Source organism: Mus musculus, chromosome 4 (assembly GCF_000001635.26).
Source record: "Mus musculus strain C57BL/6J chromosome 4, GRCm38.p6 C57BL/6J".
NCBI classification, from domain to species: Eukaryota; Metazoa; Chordata; class Mammalia; order Rodentia; family Muridae; genus Mus; species Mus musculus.
In genome coordinates this window covers 103,379,958-103,406,349 of record NC_000070.6, presented here as the reverse complement: position 1 = coordinate 103,406,349, position 26,392 = coordinate 103,379,958, and the positions used below count along the sequence as shown (strand labels likewise).

General features: G+C 44.3%; 1 long non-coding RNA gene across 1 annotated transcript in view; it reads right to left on the bottom strand.

Moving 5' to 3' along the window:
• Nucleotides 1-23,850, bottom strand: part of Gm12718 (predicted gene 12718) — a 109,689-nt gene extending 85,839 nt beyond the window's left edge. Inside the window, exons 1-3 of the long non-coding RNA NR_040673.1 lie at nt 23,756-23,850; nt 1,628-1,686; nt 988-1,047 (exon numbers count right to left, since the gene is read on the bottom strand). This is a non-coding gene — a long non-coding RNA (predicted gene 12718). The remainder of the gene's footprint in view (nt 1-987; nt 1,048-1,627; nt 1,687-23,755) is intronic.
• Between the last annotated feature and the right edge of the window lie 2,542 nt (nt 23,851-26,392).

Below are 26,392 nucleotides of genomic sequence, written 5' to 3'. Positions count from 1 at the left end.
GCCCAAGAATTGGATGGAATGAATATTCCTCTCTTCCAGATGAAGAAAGACCCTGAAGCCCTAGCAGGTTAGGAGGCTCACCATCACTCACCCACCAGAGCCAGCTCTTTGGAGTTGCATATTCCAGGAAGAGCCTGTCCACTATACTGTAAGCTTCAGGCAGGCATCAATCAAATATGTATCCAAGGCCGACAGTGTGTACAAAGTAGCCTTTCAATAGAACTTTCCTGAATGAACGAGTTGTTCAGTAAATGTGGTGTGCTTAAGAGTGTACAGTAACCATCTTTGCTCAGATCAAAATTTCCAAGACGCTTTCCTTCAAGATGCACTGTAGGCACAAACCAAACAAGGGTTTCCTTAGAAATGAGCAAGTACCAGAACACTGGGTTAAACAGAGGCAAGTCATTTTCTGGTTTTTCTTCATCTTCTCTTTTGATTTTGCTGAACACAGGACCATCACAAGACTGGAGAGCAAAAGATGAAGGAATGGCAGCCAGTGCTAACTGGTGTTTCTGAATAATGGATGCCTGGATCCACTTTGCAGCAAGCATTCGAGGGACTTGCACTCTGCACACTGTCATCTGAGGGAGGCTGGACTAGACCTCTGGGCATGGGTTCTTGCTATCTAGTCCATTGCTCTTCTCCTCTGAGCCAGCAGTGTTTTCTGTGGTTGTGGATTTCATGGTTGTTCCCTGGTCAGTCATAAGAATGCTAAGGAGGAGTTCTACTTCTCGTTGACACTCTGACTCTCTGAGCTCCCAGGCTTTCACTCTCTATGCAAACTAACACGTCATAAATGTGAATCACCTTGGTGCTCTGGATTGCTTCCAAAATGCTGCTGGGGCATCAAAAGCAGTTTGGACTTCCTCCCATCCTCTGCTTATGAACACACCCGGACATTGCAAGAGGATGTTGACAGGGGCAATTCTGCACTCAGTTCATTGGCCAAAAGCTGAGTACTCAGTCATAAGGGGCCCAGACTCTTACCAGCTTTAGCAGCCTCCTTGGTCATTAATCACAGGTAATGACTGATCAGTCGCCTGACATCTATAGAGGAAGAAAAATCAAAGAAGGGACTTTCTTAGCTGTCACAAATGCTAAAGAATAGCAGCAAGGGTTGGGGTGTTGGAATAGCACCTGCTCCACTGGGGACGAAATAACGGTGCCTTTCAAAGTGAGTTCAAAATTGTTTTGAAATACATCAGCCAGAGATTGGATACACAGTCATTTATCAAGATGAGAAACAGAAGAGTTTGTCAACTCTTCAATCTTAGAAAGGACAGAAAGGTAAACTTTCCTGCTATGTGTGCCATGTTCTTCCTTACCCAGTCATGTGATACCCAATGACTTTTGGTGCTTGACAGGCCACGTGTCCCCTGATGGAGCAGCAGCTATATTCCACACAGCCTGGGTATGCAGTAGGCTGTACATGTCATTCATTTTGTGTGGTGACACTGAGTGATGTTCTGATCTCTGACTCAGAAACTGTCCCCGTGATTAAATGACTCTTGGATGCATAGGCACATATTAGTCCATTCTCTCTGTCAACAGATCTTTATGGGTGTGGGGATGACTACACGCTAGATAGTCTGCTAGACACAAGAGCCAGCAAGGAAACATGGTGTACCTTCAAAGATCTTCTGGAACACCTTGAGAGTGTAAATAATTAAATACACCAGCAAGTGCCTGTGAAAGAAAGGAAGGAAAGGTCTATATGCTAGTGGCAAATGTATCACAGGGCAGTCGGAACAAGCATGACAGTCAGGAAACGCTTGTTTGGACTGAGAACGACAGAAGAGCAGAGAGCCTCCCGGTAGAGCACACTGCATATGGATGTCCTGCTTTGCAAGCTCAACCAAAACAAATCATGCAAAAGAAGGCAATCTCATGAAATGAGAAGGCTGAGAAGGCAGGTTTAAAGAGGATAAAGTAGTTTAAGAATGTCATCTGGAACTGGGATTTTCAGCTTTCTGCCTTAATGTCCCTCTCACAGTGTGGGCTTTTCCTTTGGTGCAGTGAATGGCCACTGCAGCTCCAGGCTCCGAGAAAAGCCACTATTTGGTGGGAGAAAATGCTCCCCTTCCTCTGTTTCCACTGAAGAACTTGTTTCCTAATGCCTCCCCATCAGACAGCCCCCTATCATCTCATTGGTTAGGATTCTAACACATGACTACACTGAACCAATCATCAAGACGATGAAATGAACTAGCATGATCATCTTGGTCATGATAAACCCTTCAATGGCTTTGACCCCCTCCCCAGGAGTTTGTGATTGCTAAGATCTGAACTAAAATGGGATTGTGTGGCAAGGTGAATGCCAGGAATTTTACCCACCAGTTTTACTATTAAAAAAACAAAACAAAACAAAAAAACAAAAACAAAACTGAAGTGGAGGGAGGGCTTATATAACCTGTCTCATGAAATTTTAATCTGAATCACCAATGATCTGACCCTAATTTCATACTTTTCCTCTGCTTAAAGTACAGAGTAAGAACTATACCAAACCAGTGGGGGATTGGTGCTTCCCAAGATGCAGGGCTGGTCCTTGTGCTGAGCTTATTTACAAAGAAGCCAAATTATGGGAGAAGAAAAGAGATTGGGGACAAGAAGGCCCACGTGCATTTCCAAGGAGAAATGTTTGGACAGGAAACATAAGCAGGAAAAAAAAAAAAAAAAGACTGTAACTTGGGATCCCATTAGGGTCTCAGCAAGCAGTGAAAACCGTCAGCTACTACAATTGATCCACCAACACCCTACAAAGAAAGGAACTGGAAAACTTTTGTAGTCCTCCTCCTCCTTCTCAGCAGCAGATCAGATAGCCAGTAGACTGAAGGCAGGAGGAAGTGGGGACAGGTGGGCCATGAGAACACTTCAGAGGTGAGCCAGTCACATTCACAAGCAGAGAAGGAGGAGGGATGCTCAAAAGAAACAGGAAGGAGCAATCAGACAACAGGGATGAGGGCAGCCTGATAGACGGAAGATTTTCAGGGCATAGTGACCCTGACGTCAGGGTCATAGAATTCATGAAGAATGCATTCTTGCATCATATGTCAATCTAAAAGTACTAAGTCAGAGACAGCTTCTCCAAAGAAATAAGTAATTCTTTGTGGGAACCAGGGCAAGGCAAAAAAAAAAAAAAAAAAAAAAAAAAAAAAAAAAAAAAAGAGTAAAACATTGTAATGGTGTTGTGTGTTGTAGTAAACTGTGAGTTTATAAAAGAGCCCAAGGCAAGAGAAGATTTAAAGTTGTAACTCAGGAGGACTGTGTCTGGGATTCTGAAACGCTAGTCCTGAGCCACAGTGATTAACTAGAGCATCAATTGCTCAGTTGCGGGGCAGATGGCTTTGTAGAAATATTTTTGATAGAAGACTATAATGCCCTCTGTGTGTGCTCTCGAAGACTTACGGTTCTAGCAGAGTCTTTTGTGGTGGTTGCTGTCGGGCAGTCATGCAAGAGAACCCTACTTCTCTGACTTCCTGGGTAATGTCACTTTCACTGGGGGCCCTGGGGTTGACCCTGAGACTACATTTTAACTCTGACAAATTCCATATGTCTTTCACACATGCATGAATGAACAAATGACCAACAGAGGGACAGTCCAGATCAAATGCCTAATGGCTGAAATCTGGAAGAAAAGGGGCAGATTGCAGGCTCTGAGGTCAGTTGTGGATCTCATGCCCCAATTCTCCTTGGCTCGGAGCTCCACACATTTCCAGATGGGCATACAAAGGCAGCCTCTGATACCTTTCTGCCCTTTCCAAGCAGGGTATGAAACCTCTGAGCCTGCAGATCAGAGGTCCCTCGATGCAAAGCTTGCTTGCATTTATTTATTTATTTATTTATTTATTTATTTATTTATTTATTGTGTGTGCATGTTTATGTTTATACATGAAGGTCAGAGGACAATTTGTGAGAGTGGTTTTCTCCATCTACCATATGGATCCCAGGAGTCAAGTTGTTGTGTGACACTGTTCCCAGGGAGTCATGAACAAACTGTCCTCAAATAGGAAACTGAAGACAAAGTATGGATACCACCATGGTCCAACTTGCCAATAAACCAGTGATTTTTATTGAGTTTACTTACAGGTAAACAGATGAGGAGTTTCCTAGAGCAGAAATAACTCAGACAGCTACATCACCAAAACCCACCACAGCACATGACAGCTTGCAAAAGCTGACAACCTGGAGCACACTACACAGTCTTTAGGCAGCACAACAGGTTGGAGAGCCTCATTTTCTTCATTGGCCTGAGCCTTTTCTTCACAACTCAACTGGTCTCTGCTTCTTATAGACTGCTTGGCTGATCTCATTCTCTTTTAGGCTGTTCAGTCTCAGCCTCATTCAAAAATCTCACCTAGGGCCACCAACCAGGAGCATGCAGGGGCTGGACTTGACCCCCTATACATCTGTAGCAAACCTGCAGCTTGGTCTTCATGTGAGTCTCCTAACAAGTGGAGCAGGAGCTGTCTTGGTGTATGTTCCCTGACATTGGGTCCCCTTCTCCCTACCTGGACTGCCTGGTTGGGCCTCAGTGGGAGATGATGTGCTTAGTCTTCCTAGGACTAGATGTCCCAGGGTGGGGTGGTATCCAAGGTGGACTCCCCCTTCTCTGAGGAGAAGAGATTTTTAAGGGTAGGACTAGGAGGAGAGGAAGAAAGAGGACTGTTATAGGGATGTAAAATGAATTAAAAATTAGGTTACCGGGGGAAAAAAAGAATCTCAGCTAGCCTGAGCATCTCCTTTGGAGCGTCACTTGTCTGAGAGGAACTCCTAATAGTCTTGGTTGCTCATATACTCTTGGGGAAGGAAAGGCCTAGTGAATCTGGTCAGTTTCAGGGACTTCCTGAAGCTCTTTTGAGTTGTTTACTTCCTGTCTTAAGGAGCATCCCTGTAGGATGGAATGTTTCACCATCTCTAAAAGATCCTGCTGTTTTGCCTTGCTTTTCACATTCTACATCTTAGAGAAATTGTCTATGAACAGAGGACTAAATGGATAAGAACTGTGTAGTGTATGTGCTCAATGGATATTGTCAGCCATAAAGAATAAAGCTGTGCTGTTTGTGAGAAAATGGAAGCAACTGGGAGCAGTCATAGTGAGTTAAGTGATCTCAGAAAGATTCTATTTATATCAGACTTCATATAGATACATAAAATCATGTATGTGAGTAGGGCATAAATGTAGAAGGGAAACTATCTATGAGGACAAAGGGAGCCAACAAGAAGAAGGAACAAAAACGAGGATGAGCATGGAGATGTGTTCAACTTAACAATATTTACTTGGACAAAACCTTTAGAAAATAAAAAGTTAAATGTCACATTTTTCTCTCATATGCAGGATTTAGAGAGAGGGGAGGGGGGACAAAGCAGAAGAGGAACTGACTGTTTGGAGGAGAAAAAGGAGGTGGGATGGAGGAACTCAGTGGTGATGAGGAAGAAAAGAACAAAGTCTAAAAATCTCGTAAAGAATGCCATTATTTTGTATGTCAACAACATCAATCATCATCATCATCACATATTCCAAAGCCCAGAGAATTCAGGAGACTGTACCAGATGCCTACAGGAGGGGCTGACCCAGACTCAAAGTTCTCCTTGAATAGGAAGTGGGGCAACTGCAAAGAATAGCTTTGGGAACAGATGAAGGGGCTGGCAAGGTGGATCTTGGAAGGAAGGACACTCAAGGACAGCAGAAAGAAGGCTGGCCTCTAGGCCACAGCCCCATGCTTTGAGGGTACCTTATCCTTACCAGGTACTGGTGGGAAGCTGTGTATAGCGCCCTGTCACAGGCTGCTCCTGGGTCCTGCAGTTATGAATGCAGGTAAGACAGTTGCTTTTACTCAGTTTGTGTAGTCAAGAGCTTTCCTCCCTTCTGAGAACAAGACAAATGCTGTCACACAAGTGAAACCTGTGAGCTGCTTCTGCCAGGGCTATGGCAAAAGCAAGCTCTCCCTACCTTTCATAAAATGAAGGTTTTGCCCTTCCTCTTCCACCTTGAAAACAGAGCGTTCAGCCTCCCCTATGCTTCCTCAACAACCTGACCCATGATCCTGAAGCACACCCATTGTTACCTTCTCACTACCCTCCTCTGGAGGACCAGTGTCCTTTCCACTTGTTTTCTCACTGCCTAGTACCATTCTAAAAAGCATGTGCATTTCTCCAGAATCTTCACTGAGAGAGCAAGCATTTTATAGAGGAGAGAAACTATGAATTCCTGTGGAGGTAACCTGGGAGTGGAAGGGTGCAGCCAAAATAACATGCAGTAAAAACCTGGGGGAGGGGGGCGGCAATGGAACGTCATATTACTGTAGATTCCAGGAACGCAGAACACCTGCTTCTACACCCACCAGAGGATTGTGAGCTGTGGTAGTCAATATGCCGACCTCCTTCACCATTAGTTGAAGTATACTTGGATATAGGGCCTAGTTCCCCAGGACTACTGGTCTACCCCAGACAGTCAAAAGGGACTGTCATAGTAAGAGGAACTCATTAGAGATGGCATGCAGCATTAGCTGGAAGATTTGGCACACATGAAAATCAAATAGGAACAAGGTTGGGGGAGGGTATCATAGCTGAGCAAACTCCTAGGTATTCTGCTCCATTCACTCAGAGCTCTTCAGGAACTGGCTACTCATGTCTTGTATCTGTAAGTGATATACAAGAAGGAGTGAAGGAATGCTATTGTTTTGCATTCTTTCTAAGTATTCTGGGTATCTCAGGTTGGTTACTTAAGTGCCTTCTCCTAAATTACAAAAAGCCAAAAATGGATCCCTTAATTTGGTATCTTCCACCTCCTGGAAAACTGATTCTAAAGCTATGGTTGAATAATCAGGTTATTTCTTTCTCCCCCTTCCCTTTCCCCTTAAAGCTACCAACACCCCACACACAGCTGAGAGGTTCAAGTAGAAGAATTAACTGTTAAAGTTAATATTGTCAATTTGACAGGATCTAGAACCACCTGGAGACAAAGCTCTGGGCATGTCTGTGAGGATGTTTCTAGAGTTCTAGAGGTTCACCAAGGTGGAAAGACACACCTTAAATATAGGTGGCACCATTATATGGTCTTGAGTCATGAATGAACTACAAAGAAGAGAGTGTGCTAAGTACCAGCGTTCAGCACCCTCTGCCTGAATACAATATGAGCAGGTGTCTCATGTTCCTACCACCATGATGGGCAATATCCTCAAAGTGTGAGTCAAAATGAATCCTTCTTTCCCTAAGTTAGAGTTGTGAGGTGTTTTGTCACAACAATGAGAGAAGTAATTAAGGCAGGAAATTGGTACCAAGAAGTAGGGCAGTTGCTGCAATAAACATAACTGTGTGGTTCTTACAACGTTGGAACTAGTTGATGGGATTTAGAAGAGTTTGGAACTTTGGGCTGGAAACTCCCCTGAATGTAAGGATTAATGGACCATTCTGGTAGAAATCTGAAAGATTAGAATACTTAAGAGAAACACAGACTGTGGGGAACCATTTGATGAGATTTCAGAGGGGAAGAAGGACTATATTGGGAATGGAGCCATCAATACCATAGAGCAGCACCTATCCTAACTGCATTCTGCCCATATCCTAAGAACTTGAATGAGCCTGGGTTTTAAAAGTAACAGACAGAGGAAATTTCAAAATAGGCTAGCACTCAGCTAACATCTAGCACTCAGGCTGTCTTGGTTATTCTTCACTACTATCAGAAAGAGAACAAACAGCAGAAGGATATTTACAATGTTCCATTTGCCTGCCAAAGAGGGCATTATGAAGTTGCAATGTGAATGCTAAAGCAACTATAATTATTAAAGATTGACATTGTCAAAGAGGAACCTGTACTCTGTATTAGAAAGGGTCCTGAAGGCAAGACTCCAACCATCAGGTCCCCTAGAAAATCAAGACATAATCAAGAACCTACAGGGACAAGGGTAGAAAGGTACAACTATGTCTGAGTATAAAGTTGACATGAGGTAGACTCATGATGGTTCATACTGATCATCATCAACTTGATAGGCTGGCTCTCTGAAAGATAATGACTTTCTGGGTGTGTCTATGAGAGAGTTTCTAGATTGTGTTAATGATGTTGGGAAAACCCACCCTGAATATGGGTAATGCCACTGCATGGGCTTGAGTTGTAAACAGAACAAAAAGATAAAAGCACCAGCATCCATCTCTCAGCTTCCGGACTGTAGATGGAGTGTGACCAGCTTCCCCATACTGTTGGCACCATAGGTGCCAAAGGGTAGAAAGTAGAACCCAGGAGGAGGTGGACAACTAATAACCCCAAGATGCAGCTGGACAGAAACTAACTTTACAGTTCTATAGCACTTCAGGATGACTGTGGTTAACATTCATAACATCTATAAATTACATTTACATTTATGTCTATATTTCAGAAGATCTAGTAGTGATCTTGCATGCTCCCAAGGAAAGCATTGGCAGGTGTCTGAGGCAATGTATATGCTACTTATCCTGATCAGGTCACTATCCATTATTTATATGTATTGTAATTCCACCTTGTGCCCTCTAAATGTATAAAGTTATATGTGCCAATTACAAATATAAAATATATTTCTTAAGTTATCCATAGCTAATAGTTGCTTCCACGGGCATTAGAACTCTGGCTATGGGGTCTACACACATATTCATAATTATTATTTCTCTGACTCGACTGTGGAGGGGGTGTGCCACATATAATGGAGGTGGGAAAGTGACATGGTAGAGTCTACAGAAAAAACCCAGGTGTAGTGACAGTCACAGCAGAGTGGACATGGGCAAGTGTGGACTGAAGAGAGACCACCATGGAGGGGTGTGCAGGTGGGGGACATAAGGACAGGTGAAGGGACAATAAGAATTCTCAAAAAAAAAAAAAGGAATTCTCAAAGTTTTGCACTTTCCAAGTGTAGGGCCATTTTTATACTGTATAACTTAGTTTCAGAACCCAAACCACAGGAAGGATGGTGACAAAAGCGATCATTAAAATAGTCACCAGTGGGCAGTAGAAGGAAAAAAGTAACTCCTACAATGTGTCCTCTGACCTAACCATACAAACATATGCACACGTGTGTGCATGACCCTTCATTTTCACTATTTTTTTTAAATCAGTTGAGTTGCCCAACAATGGCTAGGCTCTGCTGTGTATGCGCAGCCTCTTTCCCCTGCCATTAGACCTTAACCTGATTCAGAAGCAAGCGAGAGGAACAGATCTCAGATGTCACTGCAGACAAAAGTCAGTCTGTGGTGGTTTGAATATGTTTGGCCAAGGGAGTGGCACTATTGGGAGGCATGGCTTTGTTGGAATAGGCGTGACCTTCTTGGAGGACTTGTGTCACTGTGGGGGTGAACTTTGAGGCTCCTACCTCAGGTTCTGCCCAGTATAGAAGAGACCCTCCCCCTGACTGCCTGCCCAAGACAGTTTCCTCCTGGCTGCCTTTGGATCAAGATGTGGAACTCTTGGCACTTCCAGCACCAAGTCCGCCTGCATGATGCCACACTTCCCGTCATGGTGATAATGGACTGAACTTCTAAAACTGTCAACCAACCTCAACTAAATGTTTTCTTTATAAGAGTTGCCTTGGTCATGGTGTCACTTCACAGCAATAAAACTCAAACTAAGACAATGGAGTTACACGTGAGAACAGGGATTTTTTTTTTTAAGCATCCAGATAATTGTCATTTCTCCAACCACTGGAATTCGTTATCTCACATCATCTTCACAGCACCTGGAAATTTATTATTGTTGTCTCAGAGAAGCTAAATGAAATCTCAGAGGTAGTAGAGCCATAAGTCAGGGAGAGAGCTCAGAAATCTTGCCACCAAGCCAAACACCAGAGTTCAGCCCCTGGAACTCAAATGGTGGAAGCCCCTGGGACTCAAATGGTGGAAGGGGAGAACTGGCTCCTGCAATTTTTTCTCTGACCTCTGTCTTCACACTGTGCATATGTGAGCATGCAGGCACACGAGCACACACACACATGTATGAGTACACCTACACACACATGCACGCACACACAAGCATGTGCATGTCTGTGCTAAATAGATAAATGTGTTTTCTAAGGGAGGAGCAGAACCAAGGCTACAATTTTAGGGGCTGTGAAATCGTCTCTCAGCTACTAGGCAAGTATAGAGCTTAAAGCAAGGTCTCAAAGATTGCTGGCCAGTCCCTTGTCCTTCCACAGGGAAGAAGATGGCGGTCCCGAGGCAGGAAATGAACTGAAAGGACCCACACTGACAGTGTAGAGTCCGGACTCTAAAGTCAGAGTTCACTCCTCACAGCCAGGTTGCATTTTGTAGCGGACTGAAATATTGATCTAGAGAAGTGCAGAAGCAATCGAGAGGCAGACAGCGCTCCCTTACTCCCCAGACTAGAAAGACAGATGCCATGTTAGGCGAGGCAGCAAGGAGGGGAGCCCCAGCAGGTCACCCCCTCCCACCACCTCTTCATATTTGCACAATCATTCGGGCTCAGTGACAGGCAAACCCCTTATTAAGCCTCCTGTGCTGTCTCTCCTCCTGCCCTCGCTGAACTTACACAGCTCATGTTGTAGGGATTAGGGGTAAAAGTCCCTCCACCCTGAGGCATAACAATAACAACATGGAAGCCAAGGGGAAGGCAGTCATCCTGCTGGCTTGAAAAATAACGAAGGTGACATTTAAGAAGCCTCCCTGGCCTCCCTGTCACTGAGCCTCATCATTAATTTAAGTGTCTCTGTTACTAACTTTCTAGTCAGTCTTGGACGGTGGAAGGTGAGTCTTGTCTTCTGTGGCCCATTAAAGATAGGGGGCTTCTTTGTGTCCGTCCCTCAGTTCCCTGAAATCTAGTCTCTGTCCAATTCCTGAAGCTCAAATGACATTTCTGCAGGAGAGTATAATTGGCTGCTGTTGGAAGAGGCTGGAGGGGGGTTGGAAGGGGGCAAGAAGGGTCCACTCAAATCAATACACTGCCTAGCAGACAGAAGCAATGCATTTGGTGCCCAAGATGGATCACATACTCACTCTTTCGTATACTCCTCACTCAACAATTCAATGCAGGTGCCTCCTCTGTGCCAGACACTGTGCTCAATGCTGTTTGTGCTCCGCTATGCCAAGCGGGTGCAGTCCCTGCCTCCCTGGCAATCACAGTTGGCAGCCACCCTCCGAAATGACAGCACTAGCCTCATGTGGCTTCTTCAATTTAAACCTAAGTTGAATACAATAAAAACTTAAGGTACCCATTTTTACTGGCCACATTTCAAGTACTCAAGCCATGCTGGTGTGTGAGCAGCAGCTTTCTTACTGGGTAGACAGGAAACATTTTCCTTGTCCCAGAGTCTTCCTTCCAAGAACACTAGTCTAATCAGACAGGCATACTTTCTATATGCACTTGTCTCCGTTCCTCATAGAGACTTTGGTGTGGGTTTCCCCCATATAAAGAAAATAGTGGTCAAGTAGGCATCGTGAAGACAGAATTTGAAGTCACATTTGTCCCAGCCCCAGACCTGTCAAGAAAAGATTGGAAAATCTAAAGCAATGTGCTTATAAGCAGGGTGACACACCCACGATGAAATGGGAATATGGGCCAGCAACCAGCCTCTCTGAACGTCTTCCTCATCCCAAGAGAACATACGCTCACTTTGTGTCCTTAGAGGTGAGTGGTAAGATAACACCTGTGGGCATCATGGCAGAAAACATGTGCTGCATAGGAGTTTAGATAAGGAAGCTGAGCTCAAAATAAACTGAGAGAGAGACAGAGAGATGAGAGAGACAAGAGAGAGAGAGAGAGAGAGAGAGAGAGAGAACGAGAGAGAGAGAGAGAGAGAGAGAGAGAGAGAGAGAGAGAGAGAGAGACAGAAATAGCAGTACGTTGGAACTAGAAACAAGAGATGAATTTAGAAGTCATTTGTTTTGGAAAACTCAAGAAAGCAAGCATTGAACTCTGTGGTCCAAAGGAAGAGTGTGCTGAGGATTTTGAACACTCTGGTTTAACTATTGTTACATAATAACTAAAACAACAAATATTATCCCAGTTTCCTAGGGTGAGAAATTGAGGAGTGGCTTAGCTGTGTGGCCATGGTCAGGGTCTCTCACCAGGCTGCAGTCAAGCCTTTCTCTACAGCTGCATTATCTACAGGCTTGACTGAATCAAGTGAAAGGGTCACTGCAAGAGGATGCAGTGCTGAGGTCCTTGGCAGGATGGTGAGTTTCTCTCACAAGGCTCCTTGAGATTTCTTAAGACATGGCTTTCTCCAAGAAGAAAGGAGGGCTAGGGGCTGGGATGTGGGGGTTGAGGGCAGAAAGAATCACGCCATCATTTTATAATAGAACTTCACACACTATTCTGTCACTTGTTATTCATTAGTGTGGCATTCATTCATTCATTCATTCATTCTTCATGGCCATTCATTCTACTCATTAAAAGGGGATCACTAATCTTTGCACATTGCCTTATACAGGATTAAGAATATAACTGAGGGGAGTGAGTGCCAGGGAGATAGCTCAGTGGTAAAGAGCACCTGATGCTCTTGCAGAGGACCAGAGCTCAGTTCCCAGAACCTATGACAGGCAGCTTATACCTGCTTGGAATTCGAGCTCCAAGGGAACTGATGCTCTCTTCTGGCCTCCATGGGCACCTGAAGAGGCATGGTACACACACACACACACACACAAAATTAAAAATGAAGCAAATCTTTAAAACAAAGAACATAACCACCACAGAAATGACTACATAACTATGTCCATGGTTCAAACATCAGTAATTCTTGTGAAACACTGTTTATCGATAAAAGATAGGATATACTTTAAAAGAGAAGACACTCACTATGCCCAGCTTGCACTCAAGAGAGAAGAGTTAATACCTACACCTTGAGAGGAAGACGATTGAAGGGTTTGTGACCATGTGCTAAATGGGTAGCATGGCCAGAGCTCACTTCAGCATTGATCTGTCTATTGATGAACAGCTCAGAGTTGAAGGCACACACCCCAAGCATAGAAATGCCAATTTACTACCCAGGAGCTTTGGGTCATACCAGGAGGACAGCAAGAGGACTGCTCCTGTATGGGAATGTTATGATAGATCAGCAGCAGTGTTGGCAGAGGGGCAGGAAAGAAGGTACAATATAATAAGATATGGACCAGTGTGTACTTACACAGCCTTCCTCCCAAAAGGGATATTGTCTTTGGAGAAGAAAGAACCAGAAACACATCTACTTAGAAATATTTTCAAGTTTATATGTTTTATTTTTATCTGAAACATCTGCTGTGGATTCCTGTCCATCCCCTCCCTTTGCTTAACAATGGGTTGAACAGTAGAGAAGGAGAAGGAAGGGGGGATGGAGAGGAAAGGGGAGAGGACAAGAGGGAAAAGGGAAGAGGGGAGAGGAGGGGAGAGGCCACTTAAATAATCCTGGTAACTATTTTATCAGGGGTCAAAGTACATTATTAGAAACAGGAAAACCTCCACATATGTATGTAGCTGTCTGTAGTTCTGAAGAATACCATTGTTTTCCAGGATCCAAAATGAGGTTGACTTATTCAGATCATATGGGCAACAATTTATGGGAGCTCCAGTGGTGGAGAGGCAGGCTGGCCTTCCTATATACACATTAAAACTGAAGAATATTAAAAGCCTAATATGGAGGCACATGCCTGCAATCCTAACACTCAGGAGACAGAGTCTGGGGTAAGTATGAGTTCACAGCATTTGTGCCTGGGCTAACTAGCAAGACCCTGTAGCAGACAAGCAAAAGAGTGTTACTGTTTACTAGGACTCTATGCAGCATGTATAATGCCACTGATTGCCCCACCTAGTATTCATCCCCAGCTGCCTGTGAGCAATCCCGAGGAAAGTGGAAGAGCCTACGATGCACTGGGTAGTCCTAGGAGCGCTCACTAAGCTTTGATTGACAAGTTCACAGGAAGAAGGGGCGGCCACACGTCACATCACCTGGCCAGCACTGTTGAGAAGCTATGATGACAATCTGTAAGCACCACATAGAGCTTCATTTGCCTGTGTGTTTAAAAGAGTCACCGCAAATGAAAATGCGATAGGTAGGTAGATAGGTAGGTACTGCTTTAAAAAAATAAATTTAAAAAAAAAAGGTTCTGGCTTTTTCTGTGATAAAACTATTGATGAACTCTTAGAGCTGAGGAAATAAAGTCAATTTCTGTTATAAACTGAATTTCAGATTAGATATTTGAATAACTATGTCAGAAAGTAAAACTAAGGTCTTAAAGGTATTTGTGTGAGCAAGCATTTACCTCATTAATAAGTTATTTAAAAATAATTTTATCTCTGATGCTTCTTAAGATCTCCATCGTGTATGTTTTATACATGAAGTGTTAATTTGAAAATAATGATGCAATTTGTTTTAATAGAAACATGTATACACGGATACTGGAATCTGAAATCATCTATTCACTGAGGAAGCATACGATCAAAGACCACTGCTGGGAGCTCAGTGGTTGCCATCAGGCTCAGTCTTGTGTTCATTCTTCTAGAGCAATTAAACATAAAGGAAAGGCAGCGATAGATGAGAGGAGAGTGTAACGACGGAGGGAGGCGTCTAGAGGTGGAAACTTTGGAGAGTAAGAACGATGGCTATTCAGAGAATGTCAAGGAGAGAGCAGGAGAGCCAGCTCTGATAGCATCCTCATCATCATATCCAAGGAGGGCCTGAAACTGTCTCCAGCCAAACTGCAAAGAGCTGAAAAGCAGGAAGCTGTGTATCCAACATGCAGAGCTAGAGTCAAAATGAGCAGCAGCAGAACAGGCATTCAGGAGAAAACCATCAACCGCACTGACGTCTCCGTGCCTGAGTTATTCCAAAAGGATCTGGGTTTTCCTGTTTTTATTTTCTGTCTTGATGAGAAATGTGCTGATGGTCACCCTGTCTCAAGGCAGATAGAACGCTGACCTATAGTTCACAGTTCACGTAACTGGTTTCCCACTCTTCTGCTGGCTCTACCGTGCTCTGATGGATCTCCCCTCATTTGGAGAAGCTGCAGAGCAGCTCCAGTTGTGGCACTATGCACTCAGTCAGACTCTTGCCATCTTTCACTGTGGGACAGCAAATTAAAGAGGAGGGTGTTGTGACTTACCCAAGGGATTAATGGCAGTTCCAGGATTTGGACACAGATCTGTCTGTAAGATTACTTCTGTATCCCCAGAATCTCCAGCCCAAACGCCCAGTTCCCTGGCATCTCAATCCATGACAGTTTTGGGGGAGTTCCACAAAACTTTAAAGAGTCTCATCCAAATGGCACAACACAGGTTATCTCTTAATAAATTCAGAGCTTGCCCTGCATAAAAGCCTTCAAGAGTCAACTATGGATGAAAATCATATATGTAATATGCTCATCAGCGGTTGAATACAGGGAGCCAAGAGGAAAGCTTGGGAGACTCAGACCTGAGCTCTCAGAGCCGTGGATTCTTACCCCAACGCCCGACTTGCAGTTAGATGTGTTCCTATGCTTGAGTTGTAAGACACAACGCATGAGCAGAAATGAGAGTCTTCTATGGTAGGTTTGATCCATGATACCTCCCACCTGAAACCCCTGAACCTTCTCTCCCTCCATGTCCAGACCTGTCTGGGCACAGCTGTCTTGGCATCTGCGTTTGATGGTGGAGTTACAGAATGGGAGGGAGCTTCCAGTCACTGTGGAATGCTTCTGTAAGCTATTACACAGCAGGATGGGGAGATGGCTCAGTGGGCCGAGTCCTTGCTGAGCAGGCATGAGAACCTGAGCTTGGATCTCTGGCCCCTACATAAACAGCTGGCCATAACAAGAATGCCTGTCAACCCATCACTGGCAAGCAAGGACAGGAGGCTCTTGGGACCTTAACTGGCCAGCCAATCTAACCTAATTAGCAAACTCTGGTTAGTGAGAGACCCTTTCTCAAAAGCTGAGGTGGAGAGCAATAGAGGAACATGACTTCTGCACACATGCACATCTGTAGACATATATGTACACACTTGCATATGCTGCATGCAAAAAAAATCAGTAAAATGGATTTTGTACAGCAAAAGAAAACTTCTATTTTGGAAAATAATATGGGAGATTCTGGTTTAGATTTTTTTCCTTAGAAGGTCTCCTAAGGCCTTTAATTTCATAGAGCATAAATTACCCAGAGAGCTTCTTAAGCATGTAGCCTCAGTCTGTTAACTTGGCCTGATGTTTTATAGGTTCCTCTTCTGTGGGGAAAAGCATAGACAGACATACGTCTTTGTGTCATGGTGGGATCTAAAGTATTGAAGCTCACAATCACCATGGGTGGGGTATGTAAGAAACAGTGACAGCTGCGGTGAGCTTGCTTCCTTCTTCCATCTAATAGGGACAGTCCTCATATTGCTTGTCCCACGGGTTGTTTGTGAGATCCCAATGAAACGGTATGAAAGGGTTACAGCATGCTCTGAAGATGGGAACACACACTGTAATTTTCAGTCTTACTAACTCACATATGAAACATGTCTAAGAACAGGGTATTCCAGCTGAGAAATTAAAAGCTTTGTTCCTTTGGAGTCAGACTGTGCCCCTGTACGGATCAATGCTGCTGAAGTGGAGAGAGAGATTTAATTACCTTGAGCCTTAGTGCCTTCCCCCGCTGAGAGCAGAGAGCTCCTAAGGAGAGGAGGGGCTGAGTGTGGAGGTGACAGGCCACTCTGTCCATAGGCAGACACCCAGGGAAGCCAAAACCACATGCTTTGGCACCTTTGAAGGGCCTGACATCTTGACAAAGAAAGCGCTGGCCCCAAAGAGGTGTGATCTTGTGTCTCTGAAAGGCCAAAATTCTTTTCTTGTGTGGCACCCTGAGTAGAAAGAGAATAATGCCACCATGCTGGCTTCAATGATTGCGAGTCTCACATGACACACAGCACTGTGTCTGTTTACATTCACAGGTATACATGCTCCAAGGAATACATGTGCCCACAACCTTAGTTATCGCATACACATAGGTTATATGTACCCTTGACCATTGTGTGTGCATGTATCTATGCACTGAACAAACACTGTATGCAAAATGCAAATGGGTTGTATGCTAATGCAGTGTCTGCTAAAATGGACCCAAATGCAGGTTTAGACTTGGTTCCTTGCTCGTGGATTTGTGAACATGTATGTGCTCCCAAGAGGGAAAATCCACAGCTTCCCTGATCCGTGAGGGTCTCTACACATAATTATTATATGTGTCAATATGGATCAGGAACCTGAGACTGGAAAGGCAGTGGGGGAGCCGCCTGCTAGAATCGGAGCTGGCTGGGTCTCAGAGCTCAAAGGTGAATAGACCAGAACCAGGAAGAGATGAAAAAGTAAGTGGTTCTTGCACTCAGAGACCGAGAGGTGAAGGATCATATACTAAAGAGAGGAGGTGCCCAGCGTGAGACTGAGCAAGGGAATTGGAGGGCAGAGAAGAACACAGTACACAAATGAGGAAGCAGAGCTTTCTGGCCAGGAAGTCTACAACTGCCCAGGAGTCACAGGCAGAAACCTCACTCCCGTCCCAGATGCCTTCTTGAAGCTGCCTGTCAGCTACATAGTGTGCCTAGGGGATAACAATATGTGTCCCCATACAAAGACAGCCATCTCTATTTACACAGGCCTTTCCCAGGGCCGAGTATGTGAAGTGGCTGAATCTCAAGGACATAGATTTTGCTTGGAATATAAACAGCACTTAATACATGCATAACGTGTTTGGGAGGGATGTTACTAGGGTTACTATTGCTGTGATGAAACACCATAACCAGCAGCAACTCGGAGAAAGGGTTTATTTGGATTACATATCCTGAGTCACAGTCCACTGATGGGAGTCAAGGCAAGACATCAAACTGGTCAGGAACCTGGAGGTAGGAACTGATGCAGAGGCCAGGAAGGGGTGCTGATTACAGACTTGTTCCTTATGGCTTGTTCAGCTTGCTTTTCTATCCAACCCAAGACCACCAGCCCAGTGATGACACCATCTACAATGGGCTGAGCCCTACTCTATCAGTGGCTAAGAAAATGTCCTACAAGCTTGCCTGCAGCCCAATCTCATGAAGCCATTTTCTCAATTGAGGTTCCTTCCTCCCAGATGGCTCTAGCCTGTGTCGAATTGATATAAAGCAAGCCAGCACAAGCTGAAATGAAGTAGAATTCTGCCCTCTTTTCCTTGAAATTCCATGTGGGAGCAAAGGCAGGGAAAACACCTAACAATATAACAAGGGAGGGGGGCATAAGAATTCAATTGCCTGGATTCCTGTTCAAGCCTGAACTCTGTCTTTTGTGCGCTGTGTGAAAGTTACCTCTGTGAGCAAATCTCTTTCCTCTCAGCTCTGAGCTAACAGCATCACTGGGCCATTGTGGAAAGTGAAGAGGAAATGTGTGACATCATTTGGTAAAGTACCAAGTACAAAGCAAACGTCATAGATGTGAGCATGTTAGGCAGGCTCTATGAGGAAGTGACACCGACTTGCATGATGGCAAGGCTGCACCAAGGGCAGAGAGGATACGCTGCTCAGAGCTCTGGGAGGCAGCCCTCTTTTTCAGGTATGTGGCAGTGCCCAAACACCCAGTTCCTTTACATCTCTGAACGTGGGGACAGGAGGGGACCTTAGAGAAACAGAGATCCAACCTCTTACTTCACTAAGGCAGAAGAGATTGATTTAGGCACACCCACAACCCTTGCCAAAGCTCGTGGAAGGAACAGCAAAAAGTATAAAGCCACGCATTTGTGTGGCGTCTGAGCTGAAGTGATTGACAGGGCTGCTGTCCACCAGCCAAGAACCTTTGTCAGATAAAAATGAAGCCTTTTCTGGGGAGGGACAGTCTGATATTTCCCACTCTGGTGGGCTGCTGGAAACTCTGTATGAATTCAGATGAGCCCACTGCCTGCTGTGTGTGAGCACAGTCCTGGGCATGTAGCTCAGCATGCAGGCCCCCAGCCAGACTGCACCCCTCTCAGGCGGCTACTCTGCATGGCTCTACAGAGTGGCCCTCCCCAGGGCAGGTGCTGTACTATAAAGGCAGTAGTCAACAGGACTTTGTGCCCACTTCTAAAGAAACGGTATCTTTGGGGAGTGATGACATCCACTGCAAAGGAAAGCCCTGTAAGAGATCCCTGGGAAACTTTCTGTGGGAAACAGAGGACGCTAAACCAAGCTTCACAGTCAGAACTATGCAAAAATATGGGTGAAGAATCAAGAATTCTTAGCGTTTTAGGTACGTTTGGCAAACAACAGGAGTAGGGATAGAGATTGCTTTACTTAGGTTTTATATCGCTGTGATAAACATCATGACCAAAACTAACTCGGGGGAGAAAGGACTTCCTTCATCCTGTAAGTCTACCATCCAGGAAAGTCAGAGCAGAAACTCAAGGCAGGAACTGGAGCAAAAGCCATGGCAGAACACTGCTTAGTGGCTTGCACTCTTGCTTTCTTATAAGCTCGCTGGACCACCAGCCCAGGGGTAGCACTGCTCACTGCAACGATCAATCAAGAAACTGGTTCGCATGCAGGTTGGAATGGCAGGGTCATTTTCTCAATTCAAGGTAACAGTGATGGTCCACTTGATAGGTTATACTCTAGACCAGAGGCAAGCCCGTCAGTGTGCCTCTGAGAGATTACCTAGACTAGAAAAGCCTCTAGGTCTATCTGTGAGAGCTATCTAAATAAAGTTAATGACCAGGGACTATTCACTCTAAATATAAACACTGCAATTGTGTGGGGCAGGTTTTAGGATGGAATCAGGGGAGAGATGAGCAGCTGCATCCATCTCTCTTTACTTCCTGTGGATGCACTACGACCAGCTGCCTCAGGCTCCTGTCACGAGGCCTTTCATGCCATGATAGACTGTAACTTCCACATACAAACTAAAGTAAACTCTCCATTGCCTAAGTTGCTAAAGTAAACTCTCCATTGCCTAAGTTGCTAAAGTAAACTCTCCATTGCCTAAGTTGCTAAAGTAAACTCTCCATTGCCTAAGTTGCTAAAGTAAACTCTCCATTGCCTAAGTTGCTAAAGTAAACTCTCCATTGCCTAAGTTATCCACCATTTTTATTACAAGAGTGAGAAAGTAACTAATTCATTAAAAAGGGGGGGGTTACCAAGAGATGGGGCTACTGCTGTAATAAACCCAGCCCTGCAGTTCTAAGGCCTTTGCAACTTGTTGTAGGAGTGTGTTAGAGTTTAGAACTTTAAACTAGAAAAATCTCACAAATGCTTACCTAAAGCAGAGCTTAATGGGCAACCATAGGGGGAAGGGGTATGGAAAAATAGAAGGCCAGCAGAGTGTAGACACAGAGGCTCAGCTCATGGATTTCAGAAGGGAGCAAGGACTCTACTGGGAACTGGACTAGAGGGCATACTGGGTCGTACTCAAGCAAATATTCTGGCTGCATTCTGCTCCTGTCCTGAGAACCTGAGCACAGATTGATCGTAAACCTACTGTATTTGTCAGAGGAAATGTCAAGGCAAGACATTATTCAGGCTGGGTCATGGCTATAGCTCACCACTCTTATCAAGGTCTAAATGAGAGGCAGCAGTATTTGTTAAAATACAGTCTGGTGAGGAATAGAGAATGAACACTGCAGGACAAAATTGAAAGTTGCCAAGAAGGAAGGTGCTGAAAAAGAGGCCACAGTTATTAAAGCCTGGGACAATATTTTTTTAAAAGGTGTCTATCCACTGAAGGCTCCGACTTGTGAAAGTGTACATTCATTTGGAAGGAGAGAGCCTGAACTGAGAACACTATTGAAAGGGTTTCCTGCTCCTGGAAAGCAACAGCCCTGTGAAGCTTCCCCAGGGTTAGCACACACAGAGGCTGTTGTAAATGTAGCCCAAGGTAAATGTGGTACCACACTCTCAAACTGGCAAAAGAACTTGGCAGCATTGGCCACAGGGTACTGGTTTGACAGGCATCAATGTTGCAGTATGGTGTGTGTGTGGCAGGGGTCAGGGTGGGGGGTGAGGGGGGATGTAGTGTCATGGAGCCTTGTGTCACATTTCCAGAGAGCTGATAAAGCCAGGCAATGTATGACAGGGTTGGGTTTCTTCAAGGGAAGCCTCACGAGGATACAGAATGAAGCTATGAAAATGAAGCCAAAGTTGCAATAAAGACCTCCAACTGCTAGGGCTGTAAAGCCCATGGGACATCAGCTGGATGGAGCTACAGGCGTGGAGAGGAACCAGTCCAAGAGGGAAGGAGCTCTGTGTGCTGTGGGTGGCAGAGGTCGGGAGGCAAGGCTTCCTAATCCTTTTGCAGTTCAGATGATTCCCTAAAAGGCCTGATGCCAACCATGGAGCTGCAGGATTTGGCACGGTCCCTGCTGGGTTTGGGTCTTGCTCTGGTCTGATCATTCCTTGCTGTGCCCTCTGCTTCAGTTTTGCAATGGGAAAGTGTAATGTGTGCCACTATAAAATAGAAGTGTGTTTTATATTTTATAGGAGCTCACAGATAAGAGATTGTCTTGAAGCTGAGTGGAGGTGGCACACACCTTCAACTGCAGCACTCGGGAGGCAGAGGCAATCAGATCTCTGTGAGTTTGAGGCCAACCTAGTCTACATAGCTAGTTCCAGGACAGCCAGGTCCACATAGTGAGACCCTGGCTTGAAAAGCAAGCAAACAGATTGTCTTGAGTCTCAGATGAGACTTAGACTTTGGACGTTTTAAAGAAGGTGGGAGATGTTAAATACTTTAGGGACTTTTGATGTTGGACTGATCCCATTTTATAATAATAGCTGATCATTACTCTATATCAGGAGGGTATGGAGGGTTGTGGCTCTAAAGTATATTTGGATATCAAGTTGGCACGTAGACTCGTGATGGCTAACTAACAAGGCTAGCAAGAACTATCATGATGACAGGACCTGTAATCATCTAGGAGGCAAGCAAGCCTTGAGGCATACCTGCAAAATTTTACATTAGATTAACTGAAGCGTGAAGACTAACTCTCAGTATGGACAGTACCATTTCATTAACTAGGGTTTTAGACTAAAAGACGAGAAAGAAAGAAAGAAAGAAAGAAAGAAAGAAAGAAAGAAAGAAAGAAAGAAAGGAAGGAAGGAAGGAAGGAAGGAAGGAAGGAAGGAAGGAAGGAAGAGAAAGAGAGAAAGAGAGGGAGGGAAGGAGAGAAGGAGGGAGGGAGGGAGGAAGGAAGGAAGGAAGGAAGGAAGGAAGGAAGGAAGGAAGGAAGGAAGGAAGGAAGGAAGCTTTGATCTCAGCACTTGGGAGACAGAGGAAAGAGGCTATCTGTCAATTCAAGGCCAACCTGGTCTACAGAGCAAGTTCCAGGACAGAGTAGCAGCATTCATCTGACTGTTTCTGAGGAATCAATGTGACCAGCTGTCTCCTGCTCATACCACCATGTCTTCCCTGCCATGATAGATGGCAACCTCCAACTGGGAATCAAAGCATCCTTCCCTAAGATGCTCTTAGATAGTATTTTATCACAGCAATGATAGTAATATATACATCATGATGAACTGAACTCTAAAATAGTAAATCCAAATGAACCCATCTTTCTTTACGTTGCACGTCTCAGGTATTATCACAAAAACAATTAATAACAAAAAAGTAATTAATACAGTAGGCTACATACTTCCTACACATGATAACATAGAATAAACCTCACCAATCCAAAAACAGGAGTATAAGGGGTAGCAAGGAAATATGAGGTCATAGGAACACAAAACTCAGCAGGGAAAAGAGCCAATTCTCAAGCTCCACATCTGGCATCTAGGACTCTTGGTGGCCTCGTCCGGACTCAAAAGCCTTCAGCAGCCCCACCCCTCCGTGCCCGCTGTGGAGCATGTACCGCCGCTCTTGTCCTGGATGCACTCTGTGCCTCTCCTTTACCCGGTTGGTACCTCATGGTCTACATTTCTAATACCATGGAGTCTCCATTGCAACTTAGGCTTCACCTTCACCGCTTTAGGTGATGGGTTTTCAGGGCCTCCAGAAGGAAATACAATCCTGCCACATTGTATGGCCCTGGAGGCTTTCTAGAGTCTTTGTAAAAGTCTCCATGACTCTCTAATTGTTGGATTTTGCATGCCTGGAAAACTAATACCATACAGACAATATGCCAAATTCTGCTGCCAGCTTGAGATGCAATCTGGGGCCCATCGACCACAACTATAGTGGTTTCTGTACACCTTCATTGCTGAACCTAGAAAAAAAAAAACTTCCCTATACACTTGTTTTCCAGTGGGGCACTCTTTCAGAGCCATTCTGTTTGCTCTCCTTCCTTTTGAATGAACTGTACTTTTAAAAGCTGAAGTCTTTGATGAGTGGAGTCTTGCAAGGCCTCATGGTACCTTTCTTGCTTTCCCAGTACAAAGTTTCTCTTCAGCGGCAAAACCCTTCTTAACAAGCATGGATGCTTTCTCTGGACCTTCCTTGTCTCTAACATTCACCTGGCTCGCATCCCTTCCCCCACCAAACTGCCCATTTTTCCTATTTCCCTGCTTTGGATTCTCATTTAAAACATCAGTAAGTTCAGTGAGCAGTAACTAGGAAAGAGCTTGAACATCACTGTCTTGAAACTTCCTCCCTGAAACGAGGTAGTCCGTTTCTATTGAACTGAGGTTCCCTCAGATTTTCAGAACATGGCAGAATGTAGGCATTCCTTGCCAGAATGTAACGTGAATGACCTCCGATCACATTCTCACTAGCATCCTTGCCCTTCTCTGAAACCCCTTGAGACAGTACAACCCCATTTTCTGCATTTCTCTCGGCATTCTGGTCTTTCCCACTAGACTAGCCTGCTAAAGTCTGCTTACATATCTAAGCTGTATCTAGTCCACAGCTATCAACATTTCTGTATCCCACCTACCAACCAGTTCCAAAGGCCCGCGAACACATGCTCAAGTTCGTCACAGCGACAGTCTCAATTCTTGGTACCAAAAATTCAGTGTTAGTTTCTTTTCTGATTGCTGTGGCAAAACATCTGATGAAGGCAACTTAGAGGAAAAGTATTTATTTTGGCCCAAATTTAAGAAAGGACAGTCCGTGGTGACTGGAAGGCATGGCAGCCTGAATGTGAGGTCAATTGTGTCAATAGTCAAAAATCAGAAAAAAAAAAAATGAATGCTGGTACCCAGTTTGCTTTCTCACCCTTTCCTGATGTCAAGGATCCTGACCCGAGCTTGTGCTGTCCACACTAAGGCTTGGTCTTCCCTCTTCACTTAAACCTCTCCGAAAACATACTTATACTGTGCCCAGAGGCCTCTAAATTCTGGCAAGGTAACAAGGAAGATTAATGATCACACCTCGTCAAAGCACTGATACCTACTTCTGTACCTGTACCTGTACCTCCAGCTAGCTAGGGGATCTTCAAGGCTAGGTCTTGGCCTGTACATTTTATTATTGTACTCAAACAACTGAGGCAGGAACCTTGTGATGTAAGAAGCCTTGTGTAGTGCAGTACACTAGTAAACACACAAGTAGCTTTCTCCCTGGCTACAGTGTCTCTAACTTCCCACGAACCTGGCTCTGGCATTCAGTGGGTCAATGACTCTGGTCGCTCACAGATTTGCTGAGTTTCAGTTAAATATCTGTAAAAAGGACAGTGTCCAAGTCTTCAGTTACAGTGCAGATTTTTTTTAACAGAAAAATCATATGTAGTATTTTTTTTTTTAAGTAACAGGAACAGAAACAGGAATTCAAAGGTATCAGTCATTCCAACTTGGCCTCAGCTACCCACAACAGACCTATCACTCAAATGTATAGCACTAAAGGACAGAGTCTCTCCCTTTCTGGCTATTCCGGAAAAATAGTTACTCATGTTCTGCCTTCCATCTTCTTCCCAGTCCATTTTCTCGTGTACTGATTATTAAAACCACAATAAGCACCACCGCTGTTCTGCAGCCACCACAGCCATGGGGAATTCAGAAATGAGGAGAGTCTTCTGTAGAGCTCATGCTGCAGTGGGGAGGGAGAGGGGGAAAGAGAATACAGACACGTGTAAAAAGAAGCCATTGCTACTCCGTGCAGTAATGCCCACAATAGACAAAGATTAAAGGGCTAGGGTATGACAGCATAGATTTTAAATGTCCCCAATATACCTAACATCAAATCATTTCACCATTTCTCACCAGAAGTAATGTGTTGCATATGATTTAATATGGTTTGTTTTTTATTCTGAAAAACTTCTGAAACACTAAAAAGCATAGGTACAATGAACAATTGTGTGTCAATCATATAGCATTAAGTTCCAAACCTTTTACCATTACATACGTAGTGGTAACCTCTCCACTGAATTTCATGTTTATCTTCCCTAGTGTATGTCTACACTTTTATTATATATGTGTGTATTTACAGCCGATATCCTGCATTAAGTTTAGTATGTCACATAACTATTAATACTGAGCTGCAGTTACTGCTCATTTTGTCCTTGAAATGTATTTGTATCAATCTCTAATTTATTCATGTTCTTGGCCATATTTTTATTTGGTAGCATTACAGCATTGGTCTGCTTTCCTGATGATAAATATTTATTTTGGGTAACAGAACCACTATGTCTGTCCTTTAGTATCCTCCAAGATGCAGATACCAAGATGGAATTCGGTGTGTCAAATACCTGTTGGAGAAACTCTTACAAATAATGAAGGTGGGGGAGGTGAACTTCAGATCAGTTGTGAACCTGGCATGTACGGTAGAAGAGTAGGAAAGAAGTACAGACAAGAAGGAGCTGTTGACAGCTAAAGCTCTATGACATGGACTCTCAGCCAAGGTGCCAGGTAGTCTACAAGTAAACAACCCTTCATTATGGTGACTGGTCAACATCCGCGCCCTGACTCTAGCTGAAAGCCACTGGGATAAAGAACTATAGAGGATCAAAAGTATAGCTGAGGCATTCATCAACCACAGCTCTACAGGAGGCCCCCTGAAGAGTGACCCTATCATGTCACCTCATAGCTGCCATGCTGTGAGCAGAGAGGAAACAAAAATTTACTTTTCCTGGGTGGTTTTTATTCATTCAATATATATATATATATATATTTTAAGATGACAAGTTAGAGAAAATTTTCAGAATAGTGTCATTAAAACTGAGTCATAATAGAATATGTCAGTCATCAGTTGTAGGACCAACACCACAACAACCCAGTTCCATTCATTTCTTGGTATCTATTGGTTGCCATGGATCTACAGTCAATTCTAGAAACATTCCATTGTCTCAGCCACTTAACTACTCCAGAACCCTGACATGCAAAGCAAAGCTAATTGAACTTACCTCAGAAGTATTCTTGGACTTAAAGAAGCCTGCCACACATAGTAGATGTTTAAAAAAAAAAAAAAAAAAAAAAAAAAAAAAAAAAAAAAAAAAAAACAGTTGCTTCCCATTGCGCTGAGCCATCGTTAAAGATAAATGTGCCACTGAGGCAGCACCCTTGGCGGGCCGCAGACAGCCAGCCACCGTCCGGACCAGAGGACAGGTGTCCGCCTGGCTTGGGAGGCGGCCTCAACCTCA